Source organism: Emydura macquarii, unplaced genomic scaffold (genome assembly GCF_026122565.2).
Source record: "Emydura macquarii macquarii isolate MOO-44397 ecotype Brisbane River unplaced genomic scaffold, CSIRO-AGI_Emac_v2 contig_2452, whole genome shotgun sequence".
NCBI classification, from domain to species: Eukaryota; Metazoa; Chordata; order Testudines; family Chelidae; genus Emydura; species Emydura macquarii.
In genome coordinates, this window is record NW_027132589.1 from 2,644,160 (window position 1) to 2,662,246 (window position 18,087).

Consider the following 18,087-nt stretch of genomic DNA (forward strand, 5'->3'; position numbering starts at 1 on the left):
TGGCTGTATCTCTCAAAAAGGTCATCCTCCATTTTGAAGTTCAGGCAACACACTTTCTTTGAGTCACAGAACTGACGACTGCAACTTCATTGTAGGGTTTTTTGTTTGTTTGTTTTGTATCTGTGCAACTTGAAAATATAATATTTGTTGAACCCAAGGACTCCTTAATCCTTGAACTCATCACCAATTATGGTTTGAACAAAACATAACTTTTTTTAAGTCATAATGGAGATTTAACTCTCTGTATAATACATCTTGTTACAACCTGCCAGACAGACCTGAAATCTTGCAGTATTGGATTAACTGTCCGCTGAACAGCCTAAAAGCCTTATAATGTTTCATAATGGCATGATGGATAAATATTTATTTTAATATCTTCGTGAGAACAAAATCTAACATGCGACTTTCTCTATTTGTGAAAGGCTCTAAGCCAAGTGGGCCACAGTAGTCTGGTTTACTGATCAATTGTCATTCTTTAACTGAATCTGAGTTTTCTTTTTATACTTTTGTGGGCTCAATTACTATAGTTTCAGTTGATATGTTGTAGGGGATGAGATATTAATCTTTCAGCATTTATGTTAAGATTTTCTTATATATAAAAAGCATGCTCACTCTCTATTGAATTTTTACTGAACATCTTAAATATCTGTATGGTAATACTTCATGCTTATGGTATGTAGCACTTTTCATTTTCAGAACTCATAAGAAGTAACTAATTAATCCTCACAATTCCCCAGTGAGGAAGATATTACAGTATCCTGGAAACACAATATATACTGCTCTTCCCACTTTCCAAAGATCTCCAAGTCATATTCAAAATTTTTAGTTTAACCCTCCAAAGCAAGACTCTCACGTACAATGTATAGTGCCCTTGTAGCTGAACTCTATCTTCAGCATTCTTTTCCAATAATTTCATTTTATTTCCTTATTTTGCAAAGTTTTCTTAATCATCTGGCATGGTAGCTCCTGATTTACCATATGCAGCTCAGCTTTCAGCAAACCTCACCACACTAAAACAAACCCAGCCTGCCCTACCTTATTTAAAGCAAAACTGTGACTATAACATTACTAAAATATCAAAGTTCAAAGCAAAGTAAATCACTGACAAATATGTTAACATGTGCCTTAGGACCAAACTCTCACTTATGTTACTGGCAGGATCTTCCACTGCAATTCAGGGTATAAAACTCTGCCTCATTCTAGGCATTCTAGGCTAGTTCTCTTTTCTTACCCCAAAAGGTGTTATTTAGGAGCCTGTTCCTCTCCATCTAGTGCTGAAATCTGCCTGGGTTTCTAGGGCAGAAGGCATTTCAGTAGAGTGAGCCTTCCTAAACCTTCTGGTTGGTGACACAGGGTGGAAATATTTATCTGCTCATGGCTGGCACTGAGAGAGATCTTTTTCATATGCCTCCTTTCTCCACCAGCTAACAAGATGAAGGTTAACTTTGGTGCACTGTGCTGGCTTATCCTAGTTAATAGAGGGAACAGACCTTAAGCTAATAAAAGTGATTGGGAAAACACCATCTTGCTTCACACATCAATCCAGGAGTTACATGCCAGTCTGGCTACTTTCTCAACTATGAAGCTTTGACTACTTTAGCCTTTCTAGCACTGCAGACCTACCACAGTGAGGGCAAGAGGAGTTACATTCCATTGTTCCCTGCATCAGTAGATATGTCAGCTGAATTCTATTAATAGAATCTCTTCTACTGGTGATAATGCATGGGCCAGATAGGCCACAGCATGATTTGCCTATCCCCGACTAAGTTTGCAGAGACTGCAGTTACAAAAGCTATTTTTTAACCTTGTAAACTGAGAGAATTTGATGCTGATGTCTGAGACACAAACATATCCACTTTTAGAGCAATTTTTGGAGTGCAATGGCACTTGTTGCACCAGCAGCACATCAGGAGGCCCAGTGCTCCTCACACATGGAATTTACCAGGGTAACTCTACTGACTATATGAGAAGAGAATCAGGTCCAATACTTCTGCTGGATTTCTGGGCCAGCATTTGCAGAGAGGGGCTGTAGGCATAATGTCCTCCTTTCTTGAGGCCACAATTTCTTGTGTGTTTGCCCTTTTATAGAGTCTAATCCTGGCAGTTGAAATCACTCTGCACTACACTGGAAGTGCTCAAGATTTCTCAGGAGCATTCATTTCCCACATCACCCTCCAATTCTCTCTTGGGCCGCTCCACTTCAGCTTCTCTCCTTTTAAGGCCCTTCCGCCTCTCCTATGCCTCTCTTCTCTCTCTGGGGGTTCTCCGTCCTTTGGACTTCTCTTCCTGTCTCTCACACAGCAGAATGCTGTTCTGCAACATACGGGGCTGGAAGACTCTCCTGCATATGGCCGCTTCACGGGTTGCCTGTCATATGGCAGAACTGCCTTCATTAGATCCTGTACCTTTGGGTTAATTTCAGCCAATGTGTGATAAATTCAGGACTCCCTTGACAGTCATTCTCAAAATAGATACATTTTATAAAAGCCAGGAGCCCAAGATACAGCAGTTCTAGTACAAACCTAATGCAGCCTGTATGGCCTAATAACATTATCTTATTTCTTTGTTAATTTTTGCTATTTTATCAAGGATTTATCCTACTCTCTGGTGACTGAACAATTAGAAAGGCATAGGTTGTTACATATTGTTTTTACATAAAAAGGTACATATTAGCAACATACTTTCTGGTGCATTTGGCAAAAAAAGGTAACCGTACATACACAAATTCTGATTGTGCACACAATTACCCATTTTGTGTGGACAAATGCAGCTTACTGCCTTTGCAAACAAGTGCATATTTGTGGAGGCCTGCTGAAAATTTTGAGCTGAGAAATAAAGATGCTCAAAGAAAGGAGTACCAGAAATATAATGAGGGAGGAGAAATAGAAATGAACAGTGAAATAAATGACAAAAAAACAGACAAAAATTCAGAGAACTGCTCTTATTCAGAAGATACTTCAATTTTTCTGATAAATACTGTTTTCAGTTTAATATCCCTGTAGGAAGGTGCTGTGGCCTCCCCCGGAGTCTGGACTGGAGGAAGGGCCACAGCCACCTGGCTGGACTGAAACAGACCCAGCAGGCAAGTCCGCCCGGTAACAGAAAGGCCGCACTGTGATAGGGCCGGCAGGCCAGTCTGCCCGGCAATCAAAAGGCCGGGCAGTGATACGACCACCCAGCCAGCCCAACCAGGAACGTCAGGGCGAAGTCTCTACAGGAAGGGGCAGTATAAAAGACAGGCCCCAGAGCTCAGTAGGGAGAAGACCGCTGTTGAAGGTAGATGTGCTGTCCTGCTGGCTGAGGCACAGGCTGGCTTGGAGCTGAGCCGATACCAGGGATGCTCACCTCCCAGAGCAGAGACCCCAACCATTCCCTGATCCTACCTCAGGTCCCAGAGACTGGGTAGGGCCTCTGGGCCCCGTCTGGACCAGGCTACCAGACCCCAGAGACTGGGCTGAGCCCCCTGAGCAACCTGGATGGGAGATACCCGCTGAGGCCGGATGGGAACTGGAGGAGCTGCCCGAAGCTGAGCCCCCAGAAGCAGGACAGGACCTGGAAGAGCTGCCTGATGCCAAAGCCTCCCAGGAGCCTTGTGGCCTGGAGGAGCTGCCCCTTGCCAAGGAGCTCCCTGCCCTGCCACCAGTGGATGAGGAGGGACTGACGGGCTTACCATGGACTGAGTACCCCAAGGACCCTGATGAGACAGGTACCTGGGGATACGGGGAGGAAATGGCCCAGGGACAGTCATAGACAGTGACTGAGTCTGGGGCAAGGACCCCATTGGCGTGTTGCAGCGGGAGCCCCGCTGACTCAGTGGCAACATCTTTGCCACTGCTTGGGCCCTGGGCTGGGACGCAGTGGAGATGGGTGGGCCTCCATCCCCCTCCCCGTTCCCTAGCAACCCCTGGAGAGCGTACTGCTCCCAACCGCAACAGATAGCGGCTCCACTGCTTGGCCCGCCCCGCCTGAGGGCCGGGCCATTGAACTGGGTGCTTGGCCCGCCCCACCAGGGTGAGGAAGGCTAAAGACCACGGAACTGCCTGCCCTGCCCGAGGGCCAGGGCTAAGACCCGGGCAAAAGAGCTAACTGTTCCCCATTTAGGAAGGTCCTGGGGCCTTCCCCGGAGTCTGGACCCGAGGAAGGGCCGCAGCGACCTGGCTGGATAGGATGGACGTTCTACAATCTCATTACACCCAAACATGTAAATAAGTGGTATGCTTCTTTGTACACTAATGTTAGTGAGACTATGATGACATACGTACCTGTTTTTAGTGGTGAAATAGTGTAACTACACAGAATACCTCCCCCCTCGCCCAGCCCTAACTTATTCACCTTTCATTTTCCAAAATGGAATCTTGCATTCTCCTACCTCCTCATAAAATGGTTGCATTTAATCTAACCATTGTTTGTTCTCCAAGCCCACCAGCAAATTCAGCACTTGATTGTTGTTCCCGTTATTCCACCAGAGTAGCCACTGTCAGATGCTTGAAAACTCTGCCAATCATCTGCCTGTTGTTCAAAAATAGCTTTCAAAGGTCTTTCCAATCCCCTTCTTCCTCTTATGCTTTCTCTCTTTGCTAATTCATCTAGATACTTAGTTACTAGTAGTTTAAAATGATTTTAATTGCGTACATCCTATTTTTTATTCCAATTCTTCTCTTCCCTCTCCAAAAAGTCATAGCTTTATTTTTATTTATATGCATTTCTACAGCAAAATAGAAATGATATAATACAGCCCTTGTATAAATCACATCATAAACATGCATTGTTACATTCATGATTATATATTAAGGTAGACAGGCAACGAACACTTATATAGGATAATAGGAGAATTAGAGAAAAAACATAATTTGACAAGGCCAGGTCCTCAGCTGGTATAATAGGTGTAATTCCATTGAAATTAGTGGAGCTTTAGCAGCTTATACCAACCTTATATTTCTAAATGAAATCTGTTCCCTCTAGTAGTGTGTATAAAATGAGATATCTTTTACTGCCTCTGCTGCATTATTGAGTTATCTCCTTGATAAATTATTTAGGTTTTAAAAGGCTAATTGATATTACTGTATAATAATCACATTTTAATTAGAATTATTGTAATTCCTTCAAGAAATGTTCTGTCTAGTTCAGATTTGTAATTTGAATTTAAAGACCATTATCAAAGAACCATAGAATCATAGAGTTGGAAGGGACCTCAGGAGGTCATCTAGTCCAACCCCCTGCTCAAAGCAGGACTAACCCCTATATCATCCCAGCAAGGGCTTTGTCAAGCCACAGCTTAAAAACCTCTAAAGATTGCACCACCTCCCTAGGTAACCCATTCCATTGTTTCACCACCCTCCTACTGAAAAACTTTTTCCTAATGTCCAACCTAGACCTTCCCCACTGCAACTTGAGACCTTTGCTCCTTGTTCTGTCATCTGCTACTATTGAGAACAGCCTAAGTCCATCCTCCCTGGAACCACCTTTCAGGTAGTTAAAGGCTGCTATCAAATCCCCCCTCATTCTTCTCTTCTGCAGACTAAACAAGCCTCATTCCCTCAGCCTCTCCTCATAAGTCTTGTGCTCCAGCCCCCTAATCATTTTTGTTGCCCTCTGCTGGACTCTCTCCAACTTCTCCACATCCCTTTTGTAATGGGGGGCCCAAAACTGGACACAATACTCCAAATGCGGCCTCACCAATGCCGAATAGAGGGGAATAATCACTTCCCACAATCTGCTGGCAATGCTCCTACTAATGCAGCCCAATATGCTGTTAGCCTTCTTGGCAACCAGGGCATACTGCTGACTCATATCCAGCTTCTTGTCCACTGTAACCCCCAGGTCCTTTTCTGCAGAACTGCTGCCTAGAGCATCGGTCCCCACTCTGTAGCTGTGTATTCTATTTAAAGGATGTAAATGTCACTGTATGCACTTTGTGTATGCGCCAATATACACTGTTTTTAAAAATATATTTCCTGCTGGGTCCTTGGTTCTAAATTACTCTTATCCTTCCTCTTCCCTCTTCTTCTCTCCATTGCTCGAGTTAACACCAGAGGCCTTCTGAATTATAGGCAATGAGATGAATGATGTTGTTGCGCTTCACTTCCTGTAGTATCTTTAAAATGATCAAGGATTAAAAGGATTTTAAAACACAAGTAGTGATAGCTCTAATTTGCTCATCAGGGCCTGTCCACACTAGGGTAAAATGTTTTGTAAACGTGTTTAACATGCTTTAGAACACTAGTGTACAGAGGGCAAATAATATTTTAACACACATTAGTTGGTCTAGCTGAGATCTGGAGATGTGCTTTTTATCCTAATGTAGAGTGTAGACAGCCCCTGAGAGGATGAGCTCTGGCTCCACCGCCAGTTGAGAATCCAGGTGTTTAATATACAGGATCTTCCCTGATTTGACTTGATTCACTCTTAAATGGCTCCTGTAGTAGCTGATGCCATTACCAGGGGAAATGTACTTTAATGTACTAACTTACTGTATTAAGTCTGGGGGACAGAAAGTCTTTTGTTTAACTTAGTAGTTATTATATCTCCCGTGGCTACTGTTGCAAAGTGCAGCACTATTCCAACCTCCCAGAGCCTGCAAATTCATGCTGGGCATGACAATGCTGTGTAATGGAGTTCCACAGCAGGGCCCCACAGATGGATTAAAATGTTATAACTTCCCTCTGTCTGATGTTGTGAATTAGGGAAATTCTCCTTGCTCAAAGCGCCAGGAGTCTTTGCAAATTGCATATGACAGTTGGCCTATGTTACAGGGACCAGTCATACAATACATCTGGAACACCCACTTCTGTGTAATTTCTCAGTGCTCACTAAATATACTTTTTTGGCCAGATATAATTTAAAAGTGCAGTGCAATTGTTTTTGGTTGTTTTTTTTTAGCTCTTTGCCTTAATACTGTAATACTGTCCTCCTGGAATAAGTTGGTGCATAGAAACTTTTTTGGAAGGTGTAAATTGGTTTATTTTGAGGGACATGGGATTTATCCATTGTGGGATTTGGATACATTTATAGTTAACACTAATAGACAATAGGAGTATCACTCTGTTTCAACCATGTTTGATGTTCACACAGCTAAATTCATGTATAGCTCCAGTTCATGTTATGACGTAAGGATCCTCAGCATAAGAAAGCAATAGAAATTACTAGTGTTACACATCTGTGATTCAAATTAGTACATTAGTTATATAACTGAAAACAACATTTCAAAGTTCATGCTGTTAAAAGTGAATATTATTGATTGAGCATGACATGGGATGATACACTTAAACAGCACAACCAATTTGGAAATAAGGTATCCTTTGCAAATTAAAATACAATGCAAGGGAGAAACACAAAGTAGTTAAATGTTAGCAGGTCTTTGACTAAATCCTCCTGAACAGATGTCCAAATCACACACATTGTCATCACAAATTGTCATCCTTGTTGGCAGAGTCAGGAGAGAGGCAAGGGATAGAACTGATGTAAAGAATGAATTATTCTCTCCTACTCCTACACATGGGAAGGAGAAAAAGGAGATGCTGCTGTACAAATAAGGAGACGAGAGAAAATGCTAGACAAATCAGTTTAAAAGTTCTAGTTCCCTTGCTTGGTGAACTATTTGCAGGAAACATTTCATTCAATGAATTTAGCACTTTGTTCTATTTGTTTCACAAACTGACTCATTAATTTTTTTCATTTTTCTAAATGACTTCAGTATTCTTTGGGAACAAATTTCAGGCTATGGATAGCTTGCGAACTAATTGACATGACCAATGCTTTGAATGGTTTGTATTCATAATATGCTATCCATGCTATGTAATTGGTTATCTGTAAATAAATACTGCCTTCTATTAACAAAAACACTGTAACTGAAGAAAAAGAAGAGAAAATAACCTAAAATTCCACATTGAATACAAAGCAGAAGTAGAAGGGGCCTTAGCAGCCCCTTGTTTAGAGAAATTATCCCTTGCAATTTTCTTTAAAATATTGGTAACCATGCATAGATCTCAGCACCAGCAGCTAGACTCTACTTACTCAGCACAAGAGGAAGCAGATGGCAGCCAATAAAATTGAATGTTATTTTTGTGGAGGCAGGAGCCTTGTCTAAACTTAATGTTGCCAACTTTCATTACTTTATTGTGAATCTTGTGATATTTGATGCTTTTCTTAAAGCTCCAGCTCATGGAGTCATGCGACTAGGCGGGACTCTACTTTTTTTGTAAATTTCTATCCCACATAGTTGAAAAGATAAGCTGATTTGTGATTTATTTTTTTTTAATGCTTGGGTGGCAATACTGTTAAGGTTTGCAATTTTAGTTGTTGATTGTAAATGGTAAGGTAGACACTGACAAATATTTGTTACAGGAAGGTCACTTATTCCTGGTCATGAATCACCCTAGGCTGAGCTATTCCAAACATCTGATGTGTCTGTTAACATTTACAATTAAGTTAAATAACACATTAACTGACAATTAATATGCATTACAACAAGATTGAAAATTCAAGTCTAGGGATGGCCAGGGTAGAGACAGGTAAAAATCCACCTCCCTGGTCCTCAAAATGTTAAACTATTCCTGTAAACAGTGATCACTATGGACTCCTGTCTATGGACTTGCCATTCTGTTCTTGCTGAAGGGATAAATAGAAAAATTCATTCTTCAGGGCTTTCAACATGACACTTTTTGTGAGTGCTATAAATATTAACTTATTTTTTTTAAGTGACAACTAATATTCTGTAAATAATTTTTATTGTAAATTAAATACACTGCACCTAAATTCAGTGTACACACTGAGTTATGATGATACCAGCTAAGAGTCAGGGCCATTGACTTAAACAAGTATAAAATCTTTTGTGCTTTCTAAAGTTATATTTCCTGCAGATATTGATGCTGTTCTGTCTTCTCATAATGCCTTGATATAGTCTGCTTTGTTCTGCTTTGCTTGACTTGTTTACAAAGGTCTGAAAGAGAGGTTTAAAACATTTTTTTTGTTTTTTAAAGAGGAGTTGGGGAACCAACATTTGTTGTTCTGGAACCACAACAAATAGTATATGAATACACTGATCTTATTTAAGGCTACTCTGTCAATTTTCAGATCTCTGGAGAGAGAAGTCTATTTTCAAGAACTAGAAAAGTATTTACAGTAACAGTGTAAATACATAGGATTGTGCCTCTGAATGCAAAAAGTTGTCCTTTTTCAACTAGCAGCTCATTATGCTGTTTGGCAATTTTCTTGGTGTTTGTACAGTGCTCTGAAGGGTTAACTAAAAGTCAGCAGTGATGCTGTAATCCTCAGGGACTGCCAGCATGCTGCAGTGTTGTTGTGTACAATCAGTTTTTCGGTGAAGCAGTGTTTGCTCCAGCAGCTGCCTCAGTCATGTCTGTCATTTTGGGTTTCTGTCCATAACAACATGGCTGACGTAGCAGGTAAAGCAAATGACTAATGTACTGTGTATGAAACTACATTCCTGTCATCCCTTGCTGTACCAGGAAGTATATTGCCTCTGAGAAAAATTCATAATCTTTTCTGAAAATTGATACAGTGCCTCAGGAATGTGCATCCTTGATGGAAAAAGCATGGCTGAGTTTGTCAAGTACCAGCCTTCCTAAATGAAATAACGAGATGCAAATAAATCTGTCTGTTCTCTGTCTTACTTTCAATGTGCTATAGGCAATTAATTTTCTACCAAAATATAATAGCCAAAGGAAGTAGTTGTCCACAATATCACAATTTCCCAAACTCTCTGGCAGCTTTGCCCTTAGATTGACATTGTATGACCCATTTGATATGGAGTGGGGTGTATCCACAAATTAACTTTTGTATAAGTGTTCTTGGTGATCGGTGTCTAATTTTCCCTTTATTTTAAAAAGATTATACATGTTCTATTAGGAATGGCAAATGTGATTTGAAAATATCAGAGCTGGCCTTAACTTTAGCTATCCCTGCAATCAATCCATCTTTTTTAGGTTCTTAAATGACCCCCATTATTAGGGTATCCAAGCACCTCACAATCCTGCTGAGAGGTATAGGAATGCTGCTTGTCTCATTTTGTAGGCAGGGAACTGATGCACAGAGTGCATAAGCACAAATAACACAGGAAAGTCTATAACAGAGCAGGGAATTGAACCCAGGTCTCCTAAAACAGTGCGCTAACCACTGGACCATCCTTCTCCATTATCTCTGCTTAGAGCTGCGGTAACAATAGGAAAAGATCACACCTTTTTGGTAACACATTTTTCTTTCTCTCCCTTACACAGCACATACTAAGCTCCTGGGCAAAGGCAACGCATTGGGGGGCAGGAGTGGAGATGCAGGGTCGTGTGCCCCCACCCCCAAGATTTAACAGTTTGGCCTATACTGAACATGCTTATACAGACTGAGCATGCTCAGTAACAGCTGCTGAAGCCATTGCCCTCATTCTGCCCCTATTTGTGCCCCTCACTGTCAGCAGGTGTGGGTCGTCTCTGCTCCTGGGTTATAACTGAAGCAGGATAAGACTCTTGTATTCCAATCTGCAGAGGATTAAAAACAGAGAGAGGGAGAGGAAAGTCTCCTTCTCCCTAGATCTGCACCCCCTAGTGGCAAAACTACTGAAACCTCCAGGAGGTATAACAATACAGGGAATATAGCCACCCAAGGCTATGTTTATAGAGAAGGGCAGGTGAGTGGATAGGTGGATGTCTGTCTGGGACATTGTTAATGAGGGTTGAAAAAACTCTTCAGTGGGAAATGATACAAAGTTCAGGGGCTTTACAACTGATTTTAAGTACTACTATTGTATATCTAAGGTACTAACCATCCCGCTTTTTCATAAAAATGTGATTAAGTACCAAATAGGATTTTTAGTAATTAGATTTATCAATACTGATATGACTTCTGAACTCAACTGGGATCCTATTGGATATATAGTTTTACTGGAGTTGATGTAAATCAGGGCTTCGCGCACTCTTTCCTTCTTTATATATATAGCAACGTGCTTTGAGCAGCCAAATAAATTTGGCCTGATTTATCACGGCATAATGTTGCTTCAGCCACCATAAAGGGGTCACTTCCCTTTCTGCTCTCCAACTGAAGTAATACCTCTACACCATCTCCTTCCACTGGAGCCCCCAGGGCAGGGGTCATATTTGGGATCTTCCTAGAGGAATGCGTGCACTTTGGCTATTTGGCTGCTGGAATGGCCCGTTAGAACCATCAGCAGCAAGGCATGCATTGGAACAGCCTTCAGGTTGCTCTAACCTGCATCAGTGTAAAGCAGTTCCTTGGCCAGTCCAGGATGGGGGTGACATAAAACCATCTTTGATTCCCACCATCAGGCCCTGCATTGAGCTCATCTTTGGTGGAGCTTTGCAGTTTTCCTCAGACACATTTGTCAGTGGCCTTCAATTTACATTTGCAACAACCCTAAAGATGAGTTTTTCCTGCACTCTGCAACTTCCAGTGGATGGCAGGTTAATGACAAGACTTAATATTGTGCTACTGCTACTGCTTCTGCTTTCATGCAAGAAGTGACAATACAGCCAGCATCCTCAAGAACAGGAGATCCAGTCTCTGGGTGCTTCCTCTGCAACTTGTGGACAAACTGGCCCTAAATATATAATATTTCTCACCATTTATAGGATAACCTCTTGGGTAGGAAGACATTAAATAAAGATTCATTATATTTTGCTTGTGCATACATGAAGATGTACAGTTGGGAAACATGGGCAGACATTAATGAAAATTTGAAATGTGGTAGGGAAATATCCCTGGTCAAACTGTACTTTCACTTTTAGGTCCAAATTCTGCTCTCTGTTATGTGGGTGTAAATGTGTAACAATTTATTTCATTTGGGTAACAGAGTAGGTTCTGGCCTCTTATTCAGGTATATTGTTGCTCTGTTTCTCTGTAGAAAGGCTGCTGCAGTAGCTCTTAAATAGAGAACCTCCCTGAAAAGACAGTAAAATGTAGGTTAGTCCCCTCAGTATCACAGCAGGCTGACACAACTACTTCTAACCTCTGACATCACTGCAAAATGTTTCTTCCAATCCCTCAAGGATGAGGAAGCAAAATGGCTAGTGAGAGCTTTTGTCTTCACCGATCACATTTAAAACATTAATACAACAGTATAGAATAGATTGCTAGCTCACTGTTTACAGAAATCAGGAGGGGCTCTTGGTAGTTTGATCCTAACCTGCAGTTGCCAGAGTTGTATCTGTAGGAATGATGAAGGACCCTAAAGTGAATTAACTTTGATCTTTGCTTAGGAGAGAAGAGGTAACTACTACCCTGACCAGATTCACTGGGCTTCTTGCTGAGCATTCTGTGGCAAATTGGTCCCTGTTGTAACACTGCTGGAGTTATGTCAGGCTTGACTTTGGCCCCTTTATCTGCACTCACTGTCACAGGCACAAAATGTCCCCTTCCTTCCTCAGAGGTGGTGGAAGTGAATTACTTCAAAAGAGACTAAACAACGAATGAAAACCTTTATTTCAACTGGTAGTTTCACCTGAGCAGGGCCAGGATTTGGCAGCTGCTATCTATTCCAGGCATTGCACAACTGCAGGTTTAATTTACTATAAATATTGTTCAAAGTGAGAAGTTAATTCTTTTGAACTTTAGAGTTGATAGGTGTCTTAATATACACACTTTTATGTAAGGAAGGTTATCACTACAGCAGAAAAGGCAATAATCTCCATTTTTTTGAAACAAGAGGTTTGGTGTCTCCCTTTCTGTGCCTAATGGTCATTAGATTTAACCATGTGTGGGATGTATGTGTACATGCAAAACTTCTTGAAGCAGTTTTCCCAAAGCTAACACCAAGTCTCCCTTAATGCTCAGAGTCTGGTTTGTGACCTGTCCGTGCCTAGGATAGCCACCTGAAAATGCCAAGTCAGGGCAGGCTGTAAAAGGAGAGCAGATTCTCCCAACATTGGTGGGTGACACTGAAGTCAGATTTCCCAACCAGCCACAAACTGTGCTTCTGATTCCCCACACTGGTTATCAAGAAGTCAAAATAAAAATATACACCGCCCCCTTTACTGCATTTCGGTCTCTGGCTTCCAGTCAGCTGCTAGGTCCAGTAAAGAGATCAGTTATTTAAAACTCTATGCTCTTTACCAAAAAGGTTTCTCCTGACCCCAAAGGGTCAACCACAGTACCAGATCAATATAAGTTTGGATCTTATCCAAAATACCACGCTGCCAGCCAATCCTTTAGTAACTAAAACTAAAGGTTTATTATAAAAGGAAATAAACTATAAGAGAAATGTTAAACGATTAAGGCAATTGGATACATACAAATTGATTTGAAAGTCCATATATATCAGGTTTCTAAAAGAACTGTGGAGTTTGCAGGCTTGTATAGTCCCTCTGATATACATCCAGTATCTGGATGGGTCTCAGTCCTTTCTTTCACAGTTTCAGTTCTGTTCAGTTGTAGATGATGTCCCGTTATCTGAATGAGGGGGGGCCCTTGGGGTGTATTCAGGAGTTCTGATTACTCCTTTCTACACCATTCTTGCATTGGGGGTGTCATGCTGGGTAGATGGGGGGAGGAGGGGGGGAGAGCATTTGTTATATTGTTTGACATCAATATGTCAAAATCATAATTCATGTAAGATATGCCATGTCAGGTACTGTTAGAAAAGTTATAATGTGATAAGTAAAATGATAATACCTACGCATGTGTGAGGTGTGAAATGGAAGCTATAGATCTATTTGATATATCTGTATTTCAAAGTGTGCTGTCTGAGTGGCATCTCAGACAGGATGGCTGCAGAACAATAGCCTGCTTAATGGCCCATTAAAACATTCCCAGGTGCAAGGGGCCCAGGGGGAGAAGCCAGCATCACCAATGAATCACCAGAACCTGCTCATGTGACTCTGGACTCCATTTTGGTTCCTGTGAAATTCCACAAGACCGCATGGCCAGGGCCAGAGGGTATGTAAGGCAGAGGCCTTGGGAATCCATTTTATCGTCAGTCACCAGTCTACTATCCTGAGCTTCAGCCACCTACTTACCTCTGGATCAAGTCATCTGCAACTGAAGCTGTGTAACAAAGGACTGAGACCCATCCAGGTACTGGATGTATACCAGAGGGGACTGTACAAGCCTGCAAACTCCAAATTTCATCTAGAAACCTGATGCATATGGACTTTCAAATCAATTTGTATGTATCTGATTTGCTTTGACCCTTTAACATTTCTTTTATGGTTTCTTTCTTTCTTTTTACAATAAACCTTTAGTTTTAGTTACTAAAGGATTGGCTGGCAGCATGATATTTTGGGTAAGATCGAAGCTTATATTGATCTGATGCTGTGGCTGACCCCTTGGGGTCAGAGGGAACCTTTTTAGTAAAGAGCATAGCGTTTAAGTAACTGGTCTCCTTACTGGACCTAGTGCTGATTTGAGAGCCTGGAGCTGAAATGCAGTAAAGGGGGCTGTGTGCATTTGTATACTGGCTTCTGTGGGGATTCAGAAATGCAGTTTGTGGCTGTTTAAGAAGTCTGACTTCAGTGCCATCCACCAGTGCTGGGAGAATCTGCTCTCCTTTTACAGCCTGCCCTGACCTTGGCATTTTCAGGTGGCTGTCCTGGGCATGGACGGGTCACATATGAGTTGATCCAGAGGTAGGTAGGTGGCTGAAGGCTGGTGATGCCTGAAAACAAAGACCGACTAAAGACAAAATAGATCTCTGGCAGCTGCCTTTTATGTCCTTTGGTCTTTGCCATGCTGCCTGTGGAATTTTACAGGAATAAGATGGTGTCCAGAGTCATATGAGTAAGTCCTGGTGACTCATCAGGTATATCCCTGGCTTCTCCCCCAGGGCCCATAGTATTTGTGAATTTCCTTAATGGGCCATTAAGCAGGCTAGTGCTGCAGCCATCCTGTCTGGGGTGTTGCCCAGACACAGCACAATTTGAAATACAGATATATCAACCCTATCCATAACTTCCATTTCACATATAACATATGAACATAAACATCATCATCTTATTTATCCAGGTGTCCCTTGGAGTCCCACGCACATGCCACAGTATATGAGGCACTGATGACCCTACGCCCCCTCAGTTCCTTCTTTCTGCCCGTGGCAGTTACTAGAACTGCCTGCGATTCCATTGCAAGTGCTTTACTCCCCGTGTTTAAACGTTAAACTAGGATTTTTTTAGTTAGTTAGTTAGTTGGTTAGATGAGTAACTGCTGTAGTGGTAGTTAGACACTTGAAGATAGTCTAGCTTAGTTTTTTACTGGGAGCAGGTATGCTTTGGTGTCATGGCTTCAAGCTGTGCACTCCAGCTTTCCCGCTAACTGACCCCCATTGCCTAAAGCATCGGGGGAAGCTCATCGTAAGTAAGAGAACAGATCGTAAGGCTTTCAGACCTCCAGAAAATCCACCTGAAAGCCCGGCTCATGGAGCCCCGAGCCGGCTCCGAGCCAACTGCTTCGCTGCGGTATCCAGTGTGCCGCCAGTGCACAGAGCACTGTCGGCACCGACCCAGCTCGGCACCGCAGAGATGGAAACACTTGGATTCCCCCACACCGTTGGAGCAGGAGGAGTGGAGCATCGATCCACACCAAGATCGGATCACGGAGACCCGCTGCCAGAGCCAGCGTCTCCAGCCAGGGAGTCTCCCCTGACTTGAGGAGTGGGGGAGCCCCTCGGCACCTACTGGCTTCGGTGGCCAAAGGGCGGCAAGTGCCTTGTTGGCCTTGCATACGCCATCGCCGCCCAAACCTCCATGAGAGAGAAGGGGCTGGCATTAAGGGGAAGCCCACATTGGGACCCCCTGAATGGCTCAGGAGATCCCCAGTACGGGGAGGAAGATCTCCTGAAGACTGGTTTCCTAGGGTAAAAGTCATCCCCTAGAAGTCATCCCAGGTCTCAGTCACTGGACTGACCTGCATCGAGGCGGAGAGTGAAGTTGCCTGCCTGACACCAGTCTCAACCCCCCCGGCACTGGGTGAGGTCCATCCACCGCTCCGGCACCAAAGAGTTTGCAGCAAGTACGTGGCACTGATCCCGGTCACTGGAGACAGTCTCAGTATCGAGGAGCCGGGCGGTGCAGAACCCGGATGCCAGAGACAGGCTTGGCACTGAGGAGTTCGCCCTGCACCGAGGCCAGGCAGAGCTGGTCACTGGAGCTTGACTCAGCACCGAGACGCATGCAGAGTGCAAAAAGTTCTCGGTGCAGGGATGATGCTTGAGTCACCCCCGGTCACTGGAGCATTGTCTGTACGCCTGCTCTGGCCATGGCACCCATGACGAACCTGATAGTAGAGGTGGTTATCGTTGAGGGGTCGCTCTCTGGAGCGACGGTACCGCACAGTAAGAGGCTTTGGGCAGCCCCAGAAGTGGTCTGTCAATGGTGCCTCAGTGTCCCTTTGGGGATGCAGCACCTAGGGGAGCCACCACCAACGACAGATGCCAGAGCCCCAGGCAGATGGCCTCAAAGGTAATGGTCACCCCAATGGCTGTTTGGGGACTTAAAGGGTTTTTCGAGGGGAGACGGGACCATGGTCTGTCAACCTGTAATGTTCGGTATCGTATCTCGGTGGCGGGAATGGAGCAAACAGACAAAATGATTTACAGTTTAGCTTATTTATTAGATGAGGTAGCAAAACAGAGACGTGACTGGAAACCCCCTGCAATAATGCAACAATAGTTCCAGAGCAAGTCTCGCTACAAGGAGAAAAATAAAGGCACAGTCAATAACAAGAATAAAGAGTAGTAATTTGCAGGTGCGGGTGGGCATCTTATACGAGGGGAAGGTGCCCACACTTGTCATTATTGTTATTGTTATTGTCACTGGTTGAGCAGCAGCAGCAATAGCAGCACCTAGCAAGCAAAGAGGTATACCATAAAGTGAAGAAGAGGCCCACTCAAAAGATACCTATCACAATATACCACCGGGGGTCCATTGGATGAGGAGGGGTAGACCTATCTAAGCGAGAAGAAGGATGATTACCACTGCAAGAACAAGGAGACCCATGTTTCGTTCTGGTAAGCGAGTGGCGACGCGGGAACCGTCCTGACAGAGGCATCCGCTAGCGCTTCCGCGGATCCATGGAGAGTCTCTCTGAGGAGGCGGCTCCTAGGCTTTCTTATACCCTTTTTGCTATCACTAGGGCTGGTGACGTTTGTCTCAATCCACATGGGGATTGGGCCTTATTTTAAGTTCCGTTAGTCTATTGGTTAGTCTATTGGTGGTTATTTAGGGACTTTCTGAAAAAAAGGTAATGTTAGTTGTTTACTGCAAAAAAGCTTAATCACAATGCTGATATTACTAAAATAGTATTTGTTCCACTGACCAGGCATCAGCAGGCTTACACTTCATCTCGGGACTTTCCAGATCCCATAGCACTTCCTCCTTCGAACTTAGGCTTGTCAGAGGGAAGTGTTCGGGCTCTGCTCCCGCGAGGCCTAACTCTTGTTCTAATGATTACCAAAGCTTAGCATTGCTTTCAGGGCCTCACCTTTGTCAATCTACACTGATTTCACGTGACAATTTCTTGCGCGCCCTAACACAACCCCTCAGGGATGCAGTCAGTGCCTCAAGTACAAGGAAACGGCCACCAGGAGCCCTCGGTCGCCAACTCGGCCCCACGGGCAGCAACTTCTGTGGGGACCACCGGGAGGGGCTACAGCCTGCAGCCACCCACACCCCACTCTCCTGCCTGCCAGATGAAGCACGCTCCCGAGCCCTGGTTGTTTCTAGGGCATACTGGGAACTGCTCAGGAGGTGGCCTCCACCTGGAGGCAAAGGAGCAAAATGGGCGTCAGACAACCTTTAATAGGCTACCAAGGGGCTCCACAGCATGGCAGCCACCCTGGCCTACAGAGGGGCGCCCAACTTAGTGAGGGTCTCATGGCAAAACCTCCTCCTCCGTATCCCGATGCCTAAATGAGCCAAGAAAATTATTACGCCCAGCCAAAGGGTTTGCATACTGTTCACCACCCCGCCCTGGGTCCCTGGTTGTGGTTGCCGCCAGCCACAGGGATAGGCTGGGCAGATGGGCTCTACTCCAGACAACAAGGGTGACTGCAAGCCAGACTTCTTTGGGAAAAACTTTATTCAATAGCACGACCAGCAAGTGGAAGGTGAGCCCTTGGGGGACTCAGTGAGCCAC